This window comes from Tupaia chinensis, unplaced genomic scaffold (genome assembly GCF_000334495.1).
Source record: "Tupaia chinensis unplaced genomic scaffold, TupChi_1.0 Scaffold144824_1, whole genome shotgun sequence".
Classification (NCBI taxonomy): Eukaryota; Metazoa; Chordata; class Mammalia; order Scandentia; family Tupaiidae; genus Tupaia; species Tupaia belangeri.
Window position 1 is genome coordinate 1 of NW_006204685.1, and position 6,901 is coordinate 6,901.

The window sequence follows — 6,901 nt, forward strand, 5'->3', positions numbered from 1 at the left end:
ACTGCAATCCTTTTCCCTCCATTTCTCTATCTTGTGGGGAATTGGGGGACATGTACACATGAGTGTGGCATGTTTTTCAAATCACAGGGAATAGGATCCAAACCACAGTTGGTCATGTGGGATCAGTTACCTTTAGCCCTTAGAATACAGCGCCAGCTCCCAAAAATTCTTTGCCATTGAATTTGCCTCTTTAGAAAAGTGTCAAGTGTGCTCAAGCAGAGATCAGCATTCATTTCTTGCCCCTTGGCTTACACTGGTCCGCAGATCCCCTGGGCCTGCCCAAGATGCCAGACACTTTCTCTGCATCTTTGTTCATTTTCTCACTTTGGATCTGCCACAGCCCAGCAAGGGACCAAGAAGAGACTTCCATCCTCGCGTCCTTCTCATCCTTCCTCAATACACAGACACTTTCTGACCCATCAAGGCCTATCTGAGGTGCCACCTGCCCAGTGATGCCTTCCTGCCATGGTTTACATATATCTTCTCAGTCCCCAGTGCAACTGTTGGGAGGTGGGGCCTAAGGGAGGTGATCCTGTCATGAGGGCTCCACCTTCATGAATGGTCAATGTCATTATTATGGGAGTGGGCTCCTGATAAAAGGATGAGTTCAGCCCCTTTTGTCTCCTTCTTGAGCTCTCTTACCCTTCTGCCTTTCACCTTGAGATAATGCAGTAAGAAGGCCCTCCCAAAAACCAGCCCCTTAAACTTGGACTTCCCAGCTTCCAGGACCATGCGGGATATGTGTCTGTTTGTAAATGGCTCAGTCCGGTGTTCTGTTACAACAGGAGAAATGGACTAGGACGCTCCCTCAGGGCCGAGTCAGAAACAGCAGGCTCCCCTCGGCCTTGGGTAGTTCTCACACCCATCTCCAACTCCAGATTATAAATTCCTTGAGAATGGAGAACACATTTTTCTTCAACTCTGGAATCCCAAGTACCTAGCATAGCACTATGCATTCCAACAAGTATTTTGGATAAGTGAATGTACTATTCACCCTAGAACTTTTTACATACTAAGATAACACTACAGGCAATATATTAGAATTTTAACTGCCAGCACAAAAGACTGCTCTCAGACCTCTGCTGTTTCTCTTTGACCTTCCTGGAGCTCGCTTCCTCTACGTGGCATAGCTCCATGGTCTGAGTCACAGGTCCGCAGGTCCTCACTCGGCTTCTCAATGTTGCCACTGGTCTTCAACACACCACGCTCACTAGCCCTTGACCCTGGTTAGGAAAAACATAACTCATTTCCTTGTCTGTGTGATGGCTTCTCTCTTACCATTGTCACTAAGTCAGTGCCAGTTACTTCCAGTGCCTTGCCATTCTCAGGTCCCCCTGTGACCACTCTCGGGTCAGCTCCATGTCTCCTGTTAGCGTTGCCAACATTCTAATCACAAAAGCCTTTGAGTTTAACTGTCTTGGCTTTTATGTAGAGAGAGAAAGGATGGAAATGTATTTGATATGCATAAAATCATTTTGAAAGTGAAATCTAGAGCTACGTAGTATAAAGTGCACTAGCTGGACTGTCAGGTCAGCTCTACCCTAATTAGCTATGTGGCTGCTGCCAGCTGTTGTGGGTTGAACTGTGTCCCCAAAGATATATGTTCAAGTCCTAACCCTTGTACCTGTAAATGTGATGTAACAGACATTCCCCAACCTGCAGTGGTTCACATGCAAAGTTTTGACTTTATGATGGCGCAAAAGCAGTATGTATTCAGTAGAAACCATACTTAATTTTTAAATTTTTTACATTCAATCATTGTGTATCATTATAGCATAACAAATGAATTATCCCATCATGAATACTCTGTATATTGGTTCAGTATAGTACTATTACCTTATCATCAGTAGACAATTTTTCATTTTTGTGTCCCTAAAATGTTTCACTTGTTTCTTGTTCCCATTGATTCCCTCCCTCTTGCCTTCCCTCATTTCCCACCCTCCTCCTGCACTGTCTCTATATCCTCATTTCTCTCCCTGCTTTTATACCTTCCAATCTTTCAGCTTCTGCCGTAGAGCGCTAGCATTCGGTATGTATTAAGTGGGGACATACAATGCCTCTCTTTTTTAGTCTGGCTTGCTTCATTTAGCAGTAAATCTTCCATATTTGTCCACTTTCTGTCAAATGCCAGGGTCTTGTTTTTTATGGCTGAGTAGTATTCCACAGTGTATATGTACCACACTTTTACAATCCATTCACCTGCTCATGGACATTTGGGTTGGTTTCATGTCTCAGCAATCGTGAATAATGCCACAATAAACATGGGTGTGCAAGTGTTTCTCCAACTAAGTGTATTCCTATCCTTTGGGAAGATACCCAGGAGGGAATTACTAAATCATATGGTAGTACTGTTTGTAGGTCTTTGAGGAACCTCCATATTGCTCTCTCCAGTGGCTGTACTAATTTACATTCCCACCAACAGTGTGGGAGATTTCCCTTTTCTCCACAATCTCGCTGACATTTTTATGCCTTCATACTTTAAATGTTGTGTATTGAATTTTGTTACCAGGCTATCAGTATATGGCAACATACTTGATCATGATGCTAGGTAGCGGCAGGGAGCCACAGTTCCCAGTAAGCCATGTGATCACAAGGCTGAAGGATTGATACACTACAGTGTATTAAATGCATTTTCAGCTTAATATATTTTCAATTTACAATGAGTTTAAGGGGATGTAATCCCATCATAAGTCAGGAGTACCTGTATTAGGAAATAAGGTCTTTGCAAACGTAACTGAGTTAAAGTGAAGTCATCGTGCATTAGGTACCCTGATCTGATTTGACTGGTGTCCTTAAAAGATAAGAAGAGACACAGAGACAGACATACAGAGAAGATAACTACGTGGTGATGGAGGCAGAGAATAGTGTAATGAAGCTGCACGCTAAGGAATGCCAAGGACTATTGGCAACCACCAGGACTAGGAGGAAAAGCCTAGCCCTGTCCACAGCTTGCTTTTGGCCTCTGGCCCCAGAACTGTGAAAAAATAAGTTTCAGTTGCTTTAAGCCTCCCAGTTCGTGGTAGTTTGTTATGCCATCCTAGAAAATTACCATGCCATCCTGTTAACCTTAAACTCTGGACTTCATAGAGTTGCCAGCATGCTTTCCTTTATCTTCACTTGATCCTCAGCACCCGACAAGGGAAGTGTTACTATTCTCACTTTTACAGTGGAAGATAATAGTCGTGAAAATTTAAGCACTCATCCAAAATTGTAAAACTGGCAAGAGGTGCAGGTGCACAAGAGCCCAGCTGTCTTGAGTCTCAGCCTGTACCACTCTGCCTCTACACACCTCTCTGGGCCTATTTCCCTATCTCCGTTAGGTTGGGCTTGATGAAATTCTCAGGCTACACCCAAGATCTGCAGAATCAGGTCCCAGTTCTAACTACCAGTGCCTCAAATGTGACAGTATCTGTATACATGGCTTTCGAGAGGGGATTAAGGTAAAACAAGCTCATAAGCATGGGCTCTAACCCAGTATGACTAATGCCCTAATAGAAGCAGGAGGTTAGGACACAGGCACACAGAGAAAGACCACATGAAGGGCCAAGGAGAAGGCGGCCATCTATAAGCCAAGCTGAAAGGCCTCAGGAGAAACCAATCCTGCCAACACTTTGATCTTGGACTTCCATCTTCCAGAACTGTGTGACAATAAATGTCTGTTGTTTAAACCATAGGCTGAGATCTTTTGTTATGAAAGCCCTAACAAACTAGTATGAGGGAACTTCAAAAATATCTGTGAAAGCCCAAGCCTCATGGCACATTTGGTAGCAAACTGAACTTCAGTGCTGGAAGCTACGCGACTGACCACAGGTTTAGATTCCCAGGTTGGCCTGAAAACATGTCGGTGCACGTACATCTGCCCCAAATCCTGAGGAGCCGAAGGGCTGAGGAAAGGGGGTTGCAATATGATGAGACTCTGTCATGAGTGATTCTTCATCCCAGGCATGTGTATGTGCTATCATGAATAAAATAACTAAACTTAAAAATTGAAAAAAAAGGTGCAAAAATGGAATTAAAATATATGGTTTTTTGGTGCAAAAAAAATTGAAATCCATGGATAGAGGTTTTCATAACATGCATTTTCCATGAAATTTTTCAAGACCCTCCTCATATAACATCCATCCTCCAAAAAGAATCTTGGGCTAAATGAAATATAAAATGATTCTGCTAAGCTGCTTTGTTGTTAATTGAATAGGACACCGGAGATAATTCAGTAGCATGACTGACACTCCCCAATGCGATAGAATAAATGTGAAGATTGATAACACTGTCAGCCCTACTTGAAATATTTTGGTTTGAGAATGACAAGGAGTAATGAGGGTGATGTCAGCCACTCAAGAAATAGCAACACTTTCAGATAGACAAGGAGCCCAACGAAGAAAGGAGAGAGAAAGCAGGAAAATGACATAGATGGATACTTCTCAGTATTTAAAGTGCTAGTCGAATGTAGGCATTTTGTGACTTGTACTTTAAAATATAATGGTGTTATAAAAATACATATGCAGAATCTTCTTGCATTTAAAATTGTGGTCTACTTTGCTAATTTCTGGATTCCCTCCTTCAAGTCCTTTGATCAGTCGAAAGTCCTAAAACCCCATCATCTTGGCCATCTTCCACGTCTGACAATGAATCCATCCTGGCCAAAGGATAGAGATGAGGAGAGGTCTTCGTTCTAAACTGTAACCTCTCGGGTGATGACAATGTTTGGTGGGATTTTAGGATATTAGAAAATATGACATATCATTGTGACAAAGTTTGACAGAAGAAATTCAAGAAAAACAAGATAAAGCAAGATTGAAAGCCAATTCACACAATCAGGTTTTAAAGGGAAAGTAGTTGCCTCTTGTCTTCTTGGCTCAATAAAATCCTGGAATGGGTGTAACTCTGGTGCTGTTAACATTTATTTTTGTGCCGAAGGCAATAGTATGTTGATTTTAATAGGTCTGGACACAACTAGAGGTTGCTGTTCTCCCAAACAAGGTGACAATGTAGGTTAGATCTTTGATTCTGATGTAATCCCTGGCCTCATCCTAGGTAGATGAACCATTTTCTTCGAACAATGACCTTCGCTTGGAGATTTTACCAGAATATCCAACAGCAATGCTTCAAGTAGAGGTCTGTACAGCTCTGACAGGACTTCAGTGCAATTTCTCATAGCCTAGAAAGGCCTGAAACAATGATGCTTCCTGTTGGCAGAGCGTTCTCCTTTTGATGGGCAGAGGTAGATAGAGTGTTGTACCCATGCAAGATTGTGGGGAGGAGAGTGCTGAGTATTCTTCTGTTGTTAAATGCAGTATTCCATGAAGGTCAATTATGTCAAGTTAGTTTATAGCACGATTAAGTCCTCTGTATCCTTATAGATTTTCTATCTGTTCTATTATTGAGAGAAGAGGTATTAAAATCGCTCATCAAAAATGAGGATTTCTGGGACCAGCAGATGTTGTTATGGTTATATCACTGGACTCCCATGTGGTCAACCATGGGTCAAGTCCCAGACCTAGTGACTTAAACTCATGCTGGGTACATGTGCATGTATGCCCAAGATCTTGAGAAAATGGAAGAGAAGGGACTGTGGCGTAGCCATTCCCCCTGAGGGGGTGACTTCTCAGTTTCTGTCTCTCTGTCTCTCTCTTTCCAGCAAATGCACATGCCCTATAACAAAAAAAAAAAAAAAAAAACTAAAAAACAAAAACAAAAACAAAACATGCCATGTGTGTATGCATGCCCCAAAAAAGATTGCTACATCATTATCCTCTCTGGGAAATGCTTTCTCATTTCCTCTCTGTCTCTCTGTCTCTCTCTCTCTCTGTCACTCTGTGCAAGTACACACACCCTGTAGCAAATTTAAAAAATAAAAATATCTATAAATCACAGGACTGGCTCCATAGACTAGTGGTTAAGGGAGTCAAATCCCACATGGCCAACCACAATTTGAGTACTGGTTAGAGTAGCTTGAAAAACACACTGGATATGTGTGTGCATGTACACGGTCAGAATCCTGACAGGGTGGAGAAATGGAGGAGAAGGGACTGTGGCATGGCCAGGCCCTATTAGGAGTTCCTTTCTCCCTCTCCTCCCTCTCACTCTGTCTCTCTTTTCTCTCTGTTGACTGCATGTGCCCTCTGGCAAGAACAGAACCTGGAGTGTCAGTTTCCCTGGTGAATCCTCAGCCGTCCAATGGCTACTTCTCAACCAAAATTGAAATCAGGCAGGAAGGTAACTGTGCTTCCATAGTCAGGCATTTAATGAAAATGGACCGAGGAATTAGAGATCTTCCTAAAGTGAAGCTGATGAGATTTGATGATCTACTGTTGGGGCCTAGGCGAGTTCTGGTCCTGGAAAAAGAGCACAGTGAGAAGACCCCATTTCTGAGCGTGCTGTTTTCCACGTGGACCTCGCAAGCAAGTAGTTCATCTCACTGAAAATGGGCTTCAGGCAGGTATGGGTGATACACTTGTCTATCTGGTTCATTATACTCATGCAAATTAGAGACTTATCAAGGTTTCTAGGGAGAGTACTACTCTCATTGTGTCTACTCATTGGTTCTGAGCACCTTAGTCTGGACCTAAGTAGATTTCATTTCTAATCTTCAAATTCTGCACATCATTGTAATCATATCAAGTTGTCTTTGATTCTTGGACCTAATAAACAAAATTTTCACCTTTGAGTCAAAAAAAAAATCTCTAAATCACAAAAAAGTTTTACTTTTTATAAGTCTCCAGAATGAAGTGCACAATACAAATGTTTATTAACTAAATAATCAAATATGTATTTGCCACAAGCTGAAAATGCTTCAGGACTGTGTTAGGTCCTAAATCACCATCAAGGGCTCGTGATAGCAGCAACTTAGCTCTGACCTGATTTGGGCTACTTTGAACTACAAAGTTGCACTGAAATTTAC